At 45.5% G+C, this 16,435-nt stretch overlaps 1 protein-coding gene and 1 pseudogene across 48 annotated transcripts in view; one reads left to right on the plus strand and one right to left on the minus strand.

Annotated features, from left to right (window-relative positions):
• LOC141476573 (CUGBP Elav-like family member 4) overlaps positions 1-16,435 on the minus strand; it is an 800,950-nt gene that overhangs the window by 496,172 nt on the left and 288,343 nt on the right. The gene's annotated exons all lie outside the window — the stretch shown is intronic.
• Positions 2,588-13,718, plus strand: LOC141476734 (uncharacterized; annotated as a pseudogene).

Below are 16,435 nucleotides of genomic sequence, written 5' to 3' on the forward strand. Positions count from 1 at the left end.
TTTGCAGATGACACTAAGTTGGCTTGGAGTGTCGACCTGCTGGAGGGTAGAAAGGCTTTGCAGAGGGATCTGGAGAGGCTGGATCGATGGGCCGAGGCCAATGGGATGAGGTTCAACAAGGCCAAGTGCCAGGTCCTGCACTTGGGTCACAACAACTCCATGCAGCACTACAGGCTTGGGGCAGAGTGGCTGGAGAGCTGCCTGGCAGAAAAGGACCTGGGGGTGTTGGTCGACTGTCAGCTGAACATGAGTCAGCAGTGTGCCCAGGTGGCCAAGAAGGCCAACAGCATCCTGGCCTGTATCAGGAACAGTGTGGTGAGTAGGACTCGGGAGGTGATCGTCCCCCTGTACTCAGCACTGGTGAGGCCCCACCTCGAGTACTGTGTCCAGTTTTGGACCCTTTACCACAAAAAAGACATTGAGGTGCTGGAGCGGGTCCAGAGAAGGGCAACGAAGCTGGTGAGGGGTCTGGAGAATAAGTCTTATGAGGAGAGGCGGAGGGAGCTGGGGTTGTTCAGCCTAGAGAATAGTAGGCTGAGGGGGGACCTTATTGCTCTCTACAACTACCTGAAAGGAGGTTGTAGGGAGGCAGGGGTTGGTCTCTTCTCCCACGTCACAGGCAACAGGACTAGAGGAAACGGCCTCAAGTTGCACCAGGGGAGGTTCAGGTTGGATATTAGGAAGAATTTTTACACTGAAAGGGTTATCAAGCATTGGAATGGGCTGCCCAGAGAAGTGGTCGAGGCACCATCCCTGGAGGTGTTCAAAAGACGGGTTTACATGGTGCTGGGGGACATGGTTTAGTGATGTTTTTTTTGTCAGAGTTAGGTTGATGGTTGGACTAGATGATCTTGAAGGTCCCTTCCAACCTAGATTCTATGATTCTATGATTCTAATTTTCAGTGCATTCAGCTAGAAAGGGGTATTGGAAGGTGTATTCTGCATCTGTCTACATTAATAAATAGCAGTTCAGTAAGAGACTTTCTCAGTGACAAGGTCACCCCCATGTTTTGCCTATATTACAGACCCTTTCAAAGTACACGTGACAGTTTGTTCTGCTACGTCAAGGACAGGGTTCGATGGAGCTTGGCAGCTTCCCAATTTGTTTGAGGCGAATATGAATCCTGGAGGTGAGGGGTGTGTGCCCGTAGCTGAGGAGGAAAACATGCTTTTCCCTGTCATCTCTTGTGCACTTTCAGGGGCAAAATCTGAGTGAGGGATTTAGCATGGGGTGGCTTCCCCACCAAATTGAGTTAATCAGGAAAGATGTTTAAGGAAGAAAATGTATCATCATGCTTCTGTCTGAGGAGAGCAAGTGCATCAGCTCTGCTCACAGAAAAGAAGCTGCAACTTTCAGCACTTGCCCTGGAGTTAGCTCAACTCAGGGAGCAGGAGCAAATGTACTTTATAAAAAGTCCTTTCCTAGCAGTCTTTCTCATCCAGCCTGTTTCTGCGTTTAAAGTGGAAATCAAAGGAACAAGTGACTGTCACTGAATTTGTGAGAAGATGGGCACGATAACTACTCGTGGTGTTGGGCAGCTGAAGACTTTGGACCATCATGCTGCAGAAGCAGCCCTGGCCACAGTCAGCCCCGGCCACAGTCAGCCCCAGCCCTCGAGTCTATCACATCCCTCTCTGCCTGCAACCGGGAAGGAAGAGCTGCCCCTGGGTCTATTAGGCACCAAGCTGCTTTGGCAAAATTGATAACAGTGCAGTGAAGACCTCAAACCTCTTCACCTGGAATTTGATATTATCTACTCACAGCTCTGCAAGCCCAAAGCCCGCTCATCTGCCTGTCAGATGCCAGCCCAGATATCTGCATGAATAATCACTGCAGATCCAAAATGCTGCATGTGACTTAGATGCCACTTTATCCCTCACTTCTCCTTTCCCCATCTCACCCAAAATAATGACACAACTGTTATTTTCACCTGTTCCCCAGAAGAGACATCTAAAAGCACTTCCCTGTCTACTTATCACCTCTCCTTTCTCCTCAGAGTTTCTCTATGAACCAAGAAAGAAACATTTTTTGCTGGACATTCAGTGAATATGCCCTTGCTTTTGTGAGGTTGCTTACGAAAACCTTTTCAGCGGAGGATACTGAATGTTACCAGTGAATGCACTAAAAGTCATTAAAATAAAGCTGCAAAGAAACTGCAGGAAATATCCCTGGTTTACAACCTGTTCCATGAACCCCAGACCCTACAAAACCACATTTTCTTTCTCCACAATGGGTCAGCTTTGGACAGAATCACACAAATTCAGTCAGGCTTATTAGCCTGGGCTCCCAGACAGTATGTTGGAGCTTGCAGCAGGGCTCAGAAAAGGGACTTGGGTGTAAGGTGTGGGTGATGCAGGAGGTGGGAAAGTGCAGATAGCATGGAAAGAGGGAGGTGGAGGCAGTGGCAGGAACCTGGGGCACAGGGTAAGGATGCAGAGGATGCTCAGGGAAGGAGGGGGAGAGATGGGGTCAGCATCCAGGGCAGCAAGAGCACACGGAGGAAGAGGAGATGGCAGCAAGGTGTGGATCAGGAGACTGCCATGACACTGGGCTTAGTCACCCACTCCAGCGGTAGCCGATGCGCCAATGTCCCAGCAAAGGTAATCTCCCCATGCGTGGCACTTAGCCAATTGTGCAGTGCTGCATATGGGGAAAAAGAAACTTCTTCCTGACCCCTGCAGGCAATCAGTTTACACCCTGAAGCATGAGATTTGATTAGCCTCATTATCTCAGCTTATGTAACTGTAAACATTATTAATTGTAATAAAATTATCTAGCCTGTTTTAATAATATAGCCACAGTATTTGTCTCGATGACCTCCTGTGGCTGTAAATCCCATAGGGGACTGGCACACAGCATAGTGGTTCTTTTTATTTATTCTAAATTTACCAGCCATTAATTTCACCAAGTCACTCCTTGTTCTTCCATTATGGGATAGAGTGAGAAGTCGCCAATTAGGTCTCAGTGCACCTTTCCTAATGCCAAACACAAGTAACTCCAAGTCTGATTAATAAGTTTGGGAGTAGACACGACCAAGCCTTCAAGCTCTGGGATTAATCCTCTCTCCCTAGCTGTCAACTAATGTATTCCCATGATATCATGGGACATGGCCTGGACTCTTTAAAACCCACTGTGCAGTTAAGGAGATTTAGTATGCTAGATGTGAACTCATCAGTTACTTGAAGCCTAAACTACAACTTTGACTTCCAAGTATTCCAAAGTAACAAAACTGCCCTGACCTCTGTGGAGAGGTCTTGCCAAGAGAGATGCAACAGCATCACTTTAGATTTCAGACATAACATCTTACTCCATCTCTGATGTTCTGCTTTCTGCCTCTGCTGAAGCAACCAAGCAACAGTGCAAATCTCTCTCCTGCCAGAGGATGATGTTTCCCCCAGAGGTCTTCCCCAGCATGTACTCAGGGAGTGTTCAAGAGAGGAAAAGCTGGAGATGGCCACAAACTCTTCTTTAGGTGATGCATGCTTGCTCCATACTATGAGAGGTGAAGGAAACTCCTGCCTCGTCTCATTTTATGCAGAGAAGTAGCCGGGCAAATCAGATAAAGAATGAGAGAACAACCTATTCCTTGTCTTGCCTGTAGCAGATTGTACCTGCCTGTACAATTTTAATAGAAATGTTGAGAATCTGCTCCCATACCCACACTTATAAATATAAAAGATGGTATTATGGGACAAAGTTAGGGATTATTTAGAAAGTAGAAGAGTAATAAAGAGTTAATACTTTACTGTGTGTGGCGGTGTGCTCTCCCTGTTTTTTCCCCTCTTCTTCTTCCCCTCCTATCTAACAGGAGTTGCAGAAAATAAGCAGTTAACTGAAGGACACACTAAGGTTTCCAAATTCCAGATGCCCGTAAACACAGACCCTTTAGCATTACAGCAACCTTTTAAACCTTCACCCATTCTGGATGCACCACCCCTTACTGAGAATACCCCAACAGAAAACATTTGGTTTACAGATGCTTCTGCAAAAAGAGTAAAAGGTAAATGGCAATATAAAGCTGTTGCATTAGATATTACCTCTGGCAAACAAGCAATAGAGGAAGGTGAAGGCAGTGCACAAGTAGGAGAAATAAGAGCAGTCGTTTTGGCACCACAGAATGGAGCAAAAATTATATATGTAGACTCTTATGCTGTATGGGCCGGTGCCACACAGTGGCTCTGTCAGTGGGAAACCTTAAACTGGGAAGTAAATGGATCCCCAGTTTGGAGAAGCAAAGACTGGCAATTATTGCTAGATATAGCCAGGAAAACACCTTTTAAGATTGGATGGGTTAAAGCTCATGCTAAGGATAATCAACCAGCCACAAAGTGGAATCAGAAGGTAGATGAGCTAACCAGAATTAGGAAAGTCACCTCAGATACGGAATGGTATCGATTGGGAGAATGACTACATCAAAATTTAAGCCACACAGGTAAAGCAGCACTTTACTGCACAGAGTAAAGGCTGGCCTATAAACAGGAAAACTTGTGAAACTATTCTTACAGCATGTCCTCAGTGTAGGCTGAGATCGCAGACAGATCATCCTGCTAAAGCACCGCCTCTACATATCAATGAAGGGAAAACTTTATGGTCTACATGGCAAATTGATTATATTGGACCATTCAAATCCTCTGCACGATACTGATATATCCTCACAGGAGTGGAGGAAGTCTCCGGTTTGCTTGTGGTCAATAAGCGTTGGAGAGCCGATGGAAAAAATACAGTGCAAGGACTATCATGGTGGTTCTCAAATCTACCTACTCCTGATGTTATCCAAAGTGATAATGGCTCCCATTTTTCATGTAAGGAAGTACAAGATTGGGCAAAACAACAGGGAATTAAATGGGTATTCCACACCCCATACTACCCTCAATCAAATGGGATGGTAGAAAGAGCTAATGGCTTATTGAAAAAGAATCTCAAACCTTATGAGGTTCAATGGGATACGAGACTTTCTGAAGTAGTCCATCAACTAAATAATCGATATGGGCCCACTGGAAGCCCTATAAGCCGAGCATTCTTTGTAAAAACTGAGCTCAGTGCTCCATCCACTGACGAAAGAGAATACCTGACAACATTACAGCCAGGACAGCTTGTGATGGTCAATTTACCAGCCATAGGTATTGTGCCTATGACTTTAATTAAACCTCGTGGCCCATGTGCCTGGGAAGCTACCGATAGCAGTGGTACAAAACACAGAATTAGCGCACAATGGATTTTTCCTTCTTTTCAATGGGGTAACCTGTTCGGACTCTCCCCACCGAAACAAGCCTTTGGTTTTTTTTCCTCTTAGAGCACTACAGGATGTCAAATGGAAATGCTGTGTTTGTGTTAATACTCCAAACCTCAACAATGCTGCTCCTAACCTGTGGTCAACGAACGCCAGAATGGCCATGGTCTCAAGCTTGTGTTAAGTATACTGGGAGTATGGGAATACACTCTAGTAAGGGAGATTTAAATCTTTCCACTGTAGTCATGCATGGAGACAAAGTATACTCAGAAAATGAATGGAACTGGGATACAGATGGAGCTGATAGAGTTCTCTGACTTCAGGGAACAGCGGGGAAAAGAATTCAAATAGGGTGCCGGATGATCAATGGGTATACCCATGAGAAAGCATCTCAGATTTCAGTGTACAACACAATATCAAACACAACCATCAAAGGTACGAAACATTGTGCCTCTGAAAAACTGGACTGTTGGTACAATTTTACCTTAGTACAACCTGGTTTTGTAGTCTGTCTCTGGGCTCACCAGAGTGTGGGACTATCATTTAAATTCAAAATTGACATCACCAAGCTTCATACGACAACACCCACACCAATTGCAAAGAATGAGGAAACTCTATCCCCACAAATTTCCAAAATTGGACCATACATGATCAAAAATACAGGCCAACAACAAGTGTTATTCAATCCATCATGGTCCCTTAAACGAGTAGAATTACTAATGCAAATTAACATCTCTACCATCAAACCAGCCTGTTCATCATTCTTGAGTACATCCTATGCAGGATGGTTAGCATGGTTACATGGACGAACACTTACATCTCCAAGATGAACAAAGAGAGATGCGACCGGTGTCATAGGGACAGGACTAGGAGTCTTAAATAGTATAGACGCTGAAGTACTTGCAAATAAACTGAGCACAACAACAAATGATTTAAACAAATTGGAACACTCATTGCGATCTTCTCTATTAGCACTGGGAACTAACCAATGGCCTCAGTGGGAAAGAATTAATAAGAGGGATTGTGGAGGAATAGCTGAGTGAAAAAGGGCATGACTTGATTACAATGAGCAACCCAGTCTTTGATAGGGATGAGAGCCCGGAGGAGGCTGTGAACTGTCCTTGAGAAACAGAAGTATGAAGAAGTAGCTACATGATAAGTAAGTGATAAGCGGTACTGCCTCCGGGAGATAGCCTCTCTCTACAGCTCCCTGAAAAGAGGGTGTAGCCGGGGGGATCGGTCTCTTCTCCCAAGGAACAGGTGATGGCACAAGAGGAAACGGCCTCAAGTTGCGCCAGGGGAGGTTTAGGATGGAGATTAGGAACAATTTTCACACTGAAAGGGTTGTGAAACATTGGAAGAGGCTGCTCAGGGCAGTGGTGGAGTCACCGTCCCTGGAGGTATTTAAAAGCCGGGCAGACGTGGTGCTGAGGGACATGGTTTAGCGGTGGTTTTGTCAGCGTTGGGTTGATGGTTGGACTGGATGATCTGAAAGGTCCCTTCCAACCTGGGCAATTCTATGATTCTATGATTCTATGATTCTATAGAGAAACATCTGCTGCGCGTGGACAAGAGGTCCGCACTAATTGTGTGAGCGCTCTAGGCGCGTGAACAGAGACTGTAAGCCAATCGTATAATTGTTGCTAGCGCGTGCTCTGCTTGTCTGTCTTTATATACTCTGTGAGAACTTGAATAAAGGGAGAACGACCATACTCATATTGAGACTCATCGTTACTCTGGGTCCGTCTCCCACTCCGACATCTGGTAGCAGAGGATGCACAGAGATCCATAGCTCAGCGGGACTGAGTTCTCCGAGTCTGCGGTAAGCAGCTAGAGGAGGGGAGTGGGAAACCACGGCTGGGAGAAGTGCTGCTCGGGCGCAAAGACGGGAGCAGACAACGGTGCGAGGTGGCCTCTCGCCTCCCAGGCGCAGTGATGCAAGTAGAAGCTGCGGCCACGCTACTCGCTGGAATCCTCTCTAAGAGAGGGAGTGAAATACCGGCGAAACTGTTGATAAGTTCCATGCTACTCGCTGGAATCCTCTCTAAGAGAGATAATGAAGTACCGGCGAAACTGTTGATAAAGTTAATTAAATTAGGACAGCGATGGGGTCATTTTTCTGACACACCTATGCTGTTTTCTGTTTCGGAATGGCGAGATTTTGGAGGGACGATGTGGCAAAAAACAATCGAGGGGGATGAAAAAGAGGAGAAAGAGATAAAAGCCGTCCGTGGGTTGTGGCATACTGTGCTAGAGACTTTAAAAGCGATGAAAGCGGAGCGGGAAGTAGCCTGTGCAGCTGCTCAAATGTTACGTCCAGGAGCGGCCGCCTTAAAACCTGAAAGTAAGCCTGGACCTATTGCGCGGTTCTTTGGGCTGCCCGCGGTAAAGGGAATGACCGGGACTGTGTGTAAAACTGTTGCTGAAATTCGAGCTAATGAGGACTCTGACCCTCCTGAGAAAAGTAAAGACTTGCCGCTGAACCCCTTGCAAAACTCGGGAAAAGCGGAAGTGAGTGATGCGAAACCAGAACAGAAAAGTAATGCAAATGCGGAAGCGCCTCCTCAGAAAACTCCGATAGGGGAGGGGCCTGAAACGTCTACTGATCTCATCGATTTGGGAGGAGCAGCGTGTCGCCCTCTGCCCACAGCACCGCCTCCAGCAACTCCGCCTCCCTTGTATCCACCGCTACCCCCCTCCAGTGACTTGTCTGGTCCGCCAACTCCACCCCCGGACAAGAGTCGTAAACTGTCCACAGACAAACTGCTACAGACAGTTTTAAGGCGGCTCGACGAGTTAGATTTACGTGTGGCGAGGAAGGATGATAACATGCCTCCATGGCTAGTGAATCCCTCAACACCTCCGAGAACTACACATTGGAATGGCATTATTAGAGACGCTATACTAGAAGGACAGTGGGGAGCAGCCGCTAGTCTGGGCGGAACTCCACCTCTCGCGTGTCCCGTTGTACATGTAAACAATACTGGCAAATGGGAACCACATGATTGGAAAATTTTACAACAAGCTCACACCACCATCTCAACTTATGGAGTAAAATCTGAGGCTACCCGACAAATTGTCAGCTGGATTTTTTCTGCTGATCTGATGTGTCCATATGATTGTCGTAACCTAATGAGACTGTTGCTTACTCCAACACAATATTTGTTGTGGGAATCCTCCTGGCAACAACGAGCCATGAATGAAGCATCTCGAAGACAAGGGGAGGGAGACGCCCTCCGTGGAGTCACGGCAGAGATGTTCACAGGGCATGGAAAATTTAGTGACTTGGAAGTACAATTGACGTTTCCAGCAAACCTATTACAGCGATCAGCGCAACTTGCCCTAGAGGCGTTTCTCGGCCTCCCAGGATCTACTATTCCGTCATTTGGTACCATGATGCAAGGAACTACAGAAAAATATAGTAACTTTGTTGACCGACTGTGGGAAGCAATCATGAATCACCCTGATTTAGATGACAGCGGCAAACAACAGATGTTCAAAGTATTGGCTTTTGATAATGCCAATAAGACCACCAAGCAAATTCTAGCCAGTCTATCAAAAGGAGCCTTTCACTGAAGAGTCTTTGCAGCAATTAACCGACGTATTATCAAGAAAAGGCCTTGTTATCGCACCCGAAAAGGTACAGCGCACAGCTCCCTGGAAATATCTCGGATGGTCCATCATAGACTCCAAGATTCGACCACAAAAAACCGAGCTTGCAACTCAATTGCGTACACTGACTGATGTCCAAACCCTGCTTGGAGACATTCAATGGGTGCGGAACTGTGTTGGCATTTCCAATACTGACATTGCACCCTTAACAGAATTATTGAGAAGCAATCATCCAGCCAACGGCGTTACTCTGACGGCAATGCAACAAGCAGCACTACAACAAATTGCACAAAAACTGCAATCGACGTGGTCATCTCGACGCATTTTAATGTTGCCAGTGTCTCTGATGATATGTAATGGGAAAGATTCACCATATGCAGTCATTTCTCAGTGGCATAACAAAAAGGGGGAACTTGCTACTCCCTTCTCCTTCTTTGGTGATGCCACTGACAAATGCGAAGGGAAGGTAACAAAAGAGAATGTGTTCAATGTCTTAGAATGGGTGTTCTTAAGTGTACAACCAAAAACGAGCATTCAAACGCGAACTGAAGCAGTAGGTGAATTGATACGAAAAGGAAGATCACGAATCATAGAAATCAGTGGTAAAGAACCAGAGGATATTAGCATACCTGTTAACGCTGTAGATTTAGAATGGTGGCTGCGCAATGACGCTGCCATGCAAGAGGCCTTGTTAGGCTACAGTGGGAGAGTGCATTCACAACAGCCACAAGGGAAATTGTGGCAAGTTCTAAAAAGAAATCAGTGGCTAGAAAGACCCAAGGTATGGAGAGACCCATTGTCAGATGGTATCACTCTGTATACAGATGCAGGCAAACGCTTGCGGCGTGCAGCCTGTGTTTGGCAGGAAAAGGGTCAATGGTGTCAGCATATCATAGAGGGACAACCTCGAGATTCCCTTCAAACATTGGAACTAACTGCAGTAGTATGGGCCTTGAACAATTGGCTAAGCACTCCCTTGAATGTAGTAACAGACTCATTGTATGTGGCTGGAATAGTGCCACGCCTGGAAGACGCTCTACTTAGAGAGACAGCTAATCCTAGGCTGGGGAGTTTATTTATTCGGTTGCGATCTATACTTGACCAAAGAACAGCCGCCTGTTGTGTTATCCATATTCGTAGTCATCAGCTAGACCTTGGATTAGGCCAGGGCAATCAACTTGCTGACAGCCTGGTTAGTCCAGTGTGTCATGTGCCCCCTATGGATAAATTTCAACAAGCTAGGCAGAGTCATGAGAATTTTCACCAAAATGCAAAAGGGCTAAAAAGACAATTTAATTTAACAGAAAATGAGGCTCGAGGCATTATCCAAGCCTGCCCGAAATGTGGGAGCCATGGCCCAGGAATAGGGTTAGGAGTGAACCCAAAAGGATTAAAGGCGTTAGAGTTATGGCAGATGGATGTCACACATATCCCAGAGTTTGGTCGCTTGAAGTATGTACATGTGACCATTGACACCTTTTCAAAAATGATCTGGGCAACCGCATTGCCTGGAGAAAAGGCACATCATATATGTAAACACTTGCTTGCTTTGCTGTATTAGGAGTGCCTGAATGCATTAAAACTGATAATGGGCCTGCTTATGTTAGTCAAAAGGTTAGAAAGTTTTTGCTAAGATGGGGAGTCGATCACACGACAGGGATCCCACATTCGCCTACGGGACAAGGATTAGTGGAACACACTCATCAAGTATTGAAGGACTATCTAGGTAAACAAAAGGGAGAAGAGACAGATGCTCAGCAAAGGCTACATCGTGTGCTCTTTACGTTGAACTTTCTCTGTCTCATGGGTGATCGAGAGGAACCGCCAGTGATGATTCACCATCAAAACCTTAAGTTCAATAGTACAACAATACTCCCGCAACTCAAAGTGATGTATAAAGATCCAGTCTCTGGAATTTGGTTGGGGCCTGTTCCTGTTATATTTAATGGTCGAGGTTATATGTGTGTCTCCACAGATTGCGGTCCAGTGTGGGTGCCCAGTCGAGCTGTAAAACCTGCTCTGACTCGACATGATCCGCCTGACAACCAAGATGTTCAAGATCCTGGCCCTGGGGATATTGATCCCGGCGGTAATGACCCTCCACAAGATTGAACCTAGGGAAAACATGTGGGTCACCTGGGCGAATAAGACAGGACAACAAGCCTTTTGTCTATCGCTTGCTTCTGCTACAGAGCCTTTTCGGACATGTTTGATAGGAGTGCCTGGTTTTAAGGTAGAAGACTTTAGCAAGTATAGTAAGCAGAACTGTATTAATTCTCAGAGTGTTAGTAATTGTAGTGCCACGCTCCTTAATAGCTTGAATGTTACGCTGCCTTGGGACCCTCAAGAATTAGAACTGTTAGGATCAGTGAGAATTGGAAATGCCTCCCAGAACTGGACTCAAACCTGCATATTTTTTGGAGGACCTGCCTTTACTGGCGTAAATTATTATCGATCATTTAATTGGACGGGGTGGACAAACGTCACTCCGAAAGCAAACTACTATGACTATAGATATAAAGGCGCATTTTGTGGCACAAATGACACATGAAAACAAGGATTGGGAGCCCTTGGGGTTGGAACAAAAGGGGAACAGCAAATTTGGAACAATGGCACCCCAAAAGCCTTGCCGCCAGACGTGTTTTTGATATGTGGTGACAGGGCATGGCAGGGAATACCGAAAAATGCGATAGGTGGTCCATGTTATCTTGGCAAATTAACGCTGTTGGCCCCAAATCAAAACTGGTGGAAAAATGTGACCAAGGGAGAAAACGCCGCACGTACAAAACGGGCGGTCACGGGTCTCCCACCAAATTGCAATGATGAAGTTACCTTACTCAATCCCACTGAGAGAGTGTTTTTATCCATGTTTGTACCTGGGGCAGCAGCAGGCAGAGCTTTGAAGGAGATAGGACGGTTAGCTTGTTGGGCTGAAAAACAAGCTAAAGTCACCACTGAGGTAATAGAAACTCTGTTAGGAGATCAAAATAGCTTACGCCACGCAATTTTGCAGAATAGAGCGGCAGTTGACTTTTTGCTATTAGCTCAAGGTCATGGTTGCGAGGATTTTGAAGGCATGTGCTGTATGAATTTGTCCGATCACAGCGAATCAATTCATAAACAGTTGCAGTGGTTAAAAGAGCATGCAAACAAAATTCGTCAAAACCATGGGTTTTTAGATGGGTGGCTGACTAACTTGTTTGGAAATATGCCACAATGGTTAGTAGGCTTGCTTGTTGAAGGCTTGCGCATTATAATAACTCTTGTGATTATAGGTCTATGCTTATGTTTAGTGCTTAGTTGTATTAAGAGAGCTATGTTAAAAGTAGTAAACCAAGCCTGGATTGCTCAAAAACAAAAAGGGGGAATTGTGGAGGAATAGCTGAGTGAAAAAGGGCATGACTTGATTACAATGAGCAACCCAGTCTTTGATAGGGATGAGAGCCCGGAGGAGGCTGTGAACTGTCCTTGAGAAACAGAAGTATGAAGAAGTAGCTACATGATAAGTAGGTGATAAGCGGTACTGCCTCCGGGAGATAGAGAAACATCTGCTGTGCGTGGACAAGAGGTCCGCACTAATTGTGTGAGCGCTCTAGGCACGTGAACAGAGACTGTAAGCCAATCGTATAACTGTTGCTAGCGCGTGCTCTGCTTGTCTGTCTTTATATACTCTGTGTGAACTTGAATAAAGGGAGAACGACCATACTCATATTGAGACTCATCGTTACTCCGGGTCCGTCTCCCACTCCGACAAGGGATCACCAATTGATTGTGGACACACTTGATGCAGCCCAAACCAATGTTTCTCTAGCTCTTAGTTGTATCCAAGCTCAGCTGTGGATGCAATCTACGGTAGCAGCAATTATACGAGAGGGTGCAGAAGGTACCTTACCCATTGAAATTTGAAAGGTAATCTGGGATAATGCAACTGAATTTGAAAGGAAATTCCAATCCTGGTGGCATTTAGTCAATTTTACTTATGACTCCATCAACAGTAAAGCTACAGCTTTTGTCCTAACAATACGCAATGCTTCGGTATACACCATATACCCAATCATTGCACTAGGATTAAGTCACAATGGAACTACACTCTGTCCATTAGAACATAGAGTATGGGCCCAATGGAATGGGAACAAATGGCAGACTGTTGATGTTAATGCATGTGTTGTACGGGAACAACAAGGATTTATTTGTGAGAGTAACACCATCAAAGCCCAAGACATTTGTCTTGATACTGAACAGAATGTTTGTCATTTTGAAATACATCTCAATGAAAACCTTGAAATTGTACTTATATATATTGGAAAAGGATATGTTTGTATGAGAACCCTTTGTAGTACTATATTTGTAGATAACGTTACCATAGATACAAGTAATCACTCAAATGTTTGTGTTTGTAACTTTACTAAAATTATAGGATGTGACTTTAATTATTCAGCTCCTGCTATGTCTTAACAATGGCTACAATCTAATTATACATTGATTTGAGATTTGTTGCCTACCCCCATTGGAATGAATCTTACATTGGTGAAGAAACTTCTACAACACGATGACCTGTGTCAGCTGCGAGAACGAATCCGAAACGATGGACACAAAACTCTAATCACTGTTCAGCATGATACAGAAGAGATACACCATGTCTTCGAAAGAATGAGGAAGGATGGAGAACACCACTGGTGGGAAATTCTTCTTGAATGGTCACCAACAGCAACGAGACTGTTTAATTGTATGCTTCACCCAGTTGTAATCTTGTTGATTCTAATTTTAATATGTTTGTTGCTTATAGTTCTGCTGTATATAAAGATCTGGTACTTGACCAAACAAATAACCCAACTTCAACCACCCAAAACATACAAATTAGCAAATAACAAATAGCAGTGCTTTACTGTCTACTTACCGTGAGTCTCTGAGCGCAAACAACTATCAATATACTATTTATGGCACAGAGGGAAGAGGTGACTGCACCACCACTCTGTGAAGGTAAGATGAATTGACTAGAGTCACGGGTCACGGGGTGGAGTGTGGCAGTGTGCTCTCCCTGTTTTTCCCCCTCTTCTCCCCCCTTTCCCCTCCCCCCCCCCCCCAGCTCCTGCTCAGGCCATGGCCACCATGGCCATCACAACATCAGTTGCGATAACTTGCACCTGGACTTTGGGGGACGGCTGGCAACACAGCCAAAACACTGTCTGGAGTGGGGACCTAGATATTTTGTTCCCATGAGAATACGACTATAGGTCAATTATCTTACTGTATAAATAGTGGAAAGCCCAAGAGCCCTTTGAGCTCTCCTGTATGGCAGCGGGCTGCACGCCAGGATCTGCCCTTTTGTGAGGACGCTCGCTTAAGGTTACGCTACTCCTCGAGGTTGAGAGATTCCTTGCCACAACAGATTCTCGGTAAGTGACTAACAGCATGCTAAACTTTGAAATCTTAGCTAAGTAATGTAAAGGGTTGATTGTGCATATATAATCCTTTAGACATAAACCGTTGACCAAGTCTGGGACTAGGATTGGATCCAGCCGCACCCAGACTCCTCTCTGAGAAGGAGTTTAGAAAGCAAGGGGGTCCTTTCTGAACCTCGTGACTCAACGGGAGGGTCTCCCTGACAGCTTGTCTGACCCTGTCCTCTATGCAGTAAATACTAGAGTGTACCTTGTCATCGAATCTCGTAAAACACTATTGCAGTTACTACTGATTTTGTTAAATCACTGTTTCACCTTAATAAATATTTCACTACTTCTCTCTCGCGAGTGAAGTTAATCACTCTGCCCACGACAGTGTGCTTCTGCATATGGTGCTGAACTGTGTTCTCACATAGGATGTGGGGGGAAGCATAACTTTAGCTTTTTCTTTCAAGAGTAAAGATACAATGAAATAATTCATATTATTTGGGAGGATTTTTTTAAAAAAAAACCTAGTTTTTGCCTGCTTGTTAAAAATACCTTATGTAAACTTTTGCTCATTGTCATAAATGATGCTGTCCCTAAGTGACTATACAAAAATGAGCCTAGTTGGAAATAAACAATAAGGTCAACTTGGAGGTTGTGTTGTTGGTTTGCCTAACATAATTCACATCTTAGATTAAACCCTTTCATTTCTTGTTTCTCCATTTGGAGAAAACATTTGTAGAGCCATTCTGATCCAAATGAGAAACTGGGGTAAAGAATTGCTCTGGTTTGTAGGAAAGAGGGCAGTTCTTCAGAGACCACATCAGGGGCAGGGAAGCAGCAGTGGGATAAAGGATGAATTTTCTCTGCACACTATTGCTCTGCACATTTGTTCACCTATAGCATAGGCACACAGGGTCCCATTCCAGAAGCCATTGTGTGCTATTCCCTCCTGAGGACACCATGGGTCTTCAGCAACAAACTGTGCAAGACCCAGATCTGACATAACAAAAAGACCCCTGAGACTTTAATCTACATACCCTCAGTAGTTTTGGGAGAAAGGAGTGTAGGCTCCTGCCTAAGGGTACAGCTGCTAGTATTGCCATCGGGCTGCTTCCCTTTCACCTCTTCGACCAACAGCTCTTTAATGTTAGAGCTGAATCCAGACAGTGTCCTCAGGCCAGGTAGAAGGATAGTCCCTCGTTTCAGGCAAGAGCAGTTCCCCAGTAAAAGCAACAAAGGGCAGAGCGGTTCCCACAAACCCTGTCAGCTTTCAGAGCGAGGGGCAGCTCTGGGTAAGCCTTATGGAAAGCCAGCGTCCTCCAGACCTTCTCCGTGCAAATGCTGTTCCTCATTACTGCCACAACAGCATAAATGTGTGTAGATAAACTCACCACACTAAAGGCAGAGATGAATTCCCAGTTCACAGCACTGACCTACTAGTTAAGCACTGCAGTGCCGTTTGCTGGATTCCCAGTGCAAACATATGCTTTCAAACATAAATTGGGATTCTTTTAGCAGATTGAAGCTGTTTTCCTTCCCTGGAAAACAGCCTGTGAGGAAGAGAGTTAAAGGCTCTGCTGCCTCACCGTGCTCCCTGGCTCAAGAGGATTTAATATTCAAGTTGCTCGCCTTCCATCCTCCCCCACCCTCCCTCCCCCTCTCCCCTCCCCACTGCAGACCAACTCCACATCTGGTGCCTTCCTCCTACCAATTTCCCTCAGGTCAGAAGAACTCTGTCATCAATCCCCCACTGAGACTTATTTCCAAAGATCAGCACTGACACAGAAGTCACTTGGCACTGCACCATCAGAACAGCGTGTGCCGGCGCTGCTGAGAGGAGAATCTCACAGAGACCGGATTCAGGATGTTGGGCCATCTGCTAAGCACTTGTCAGGTTCCCATATTTCAGAAAGAAGTCTTTATGCGGCTGACCTGGTGACTGGAGGACATATTTATAAAACAACACACAAGGGCCAGTCTGGTTGACCCCGTCGTAACGTTCTGCACTGCTGAGCAGAAGGGCCTGTGCTGGGTTCCTGGTTCTCACTGCTCTTGCCCAAAGACAGGAGCGGGGCAGGAGGAGGCTGCTGCAGAGCTTGGAGTCAGAGATGGGAAGGGAGCAAACACTCAGCACTGGGGATGAAGGGCTATGGGGAGAGTGGACAGAGATGCGAGTTACCTTTTGAATTCTGCACCCTGTCA

This window comes from Numenius arquata, chromosome W, assembly GCF_964106895.1.
Source record: "Numenius arquata chromosome W, bNumArq3.hap1.1, whole genome shotgun sequence".
NCBI lineage: Eukaryota > Metazoa > Chordata > Aves > Charadriiformes > Scolopacidae > Numenius > Numenius arquata.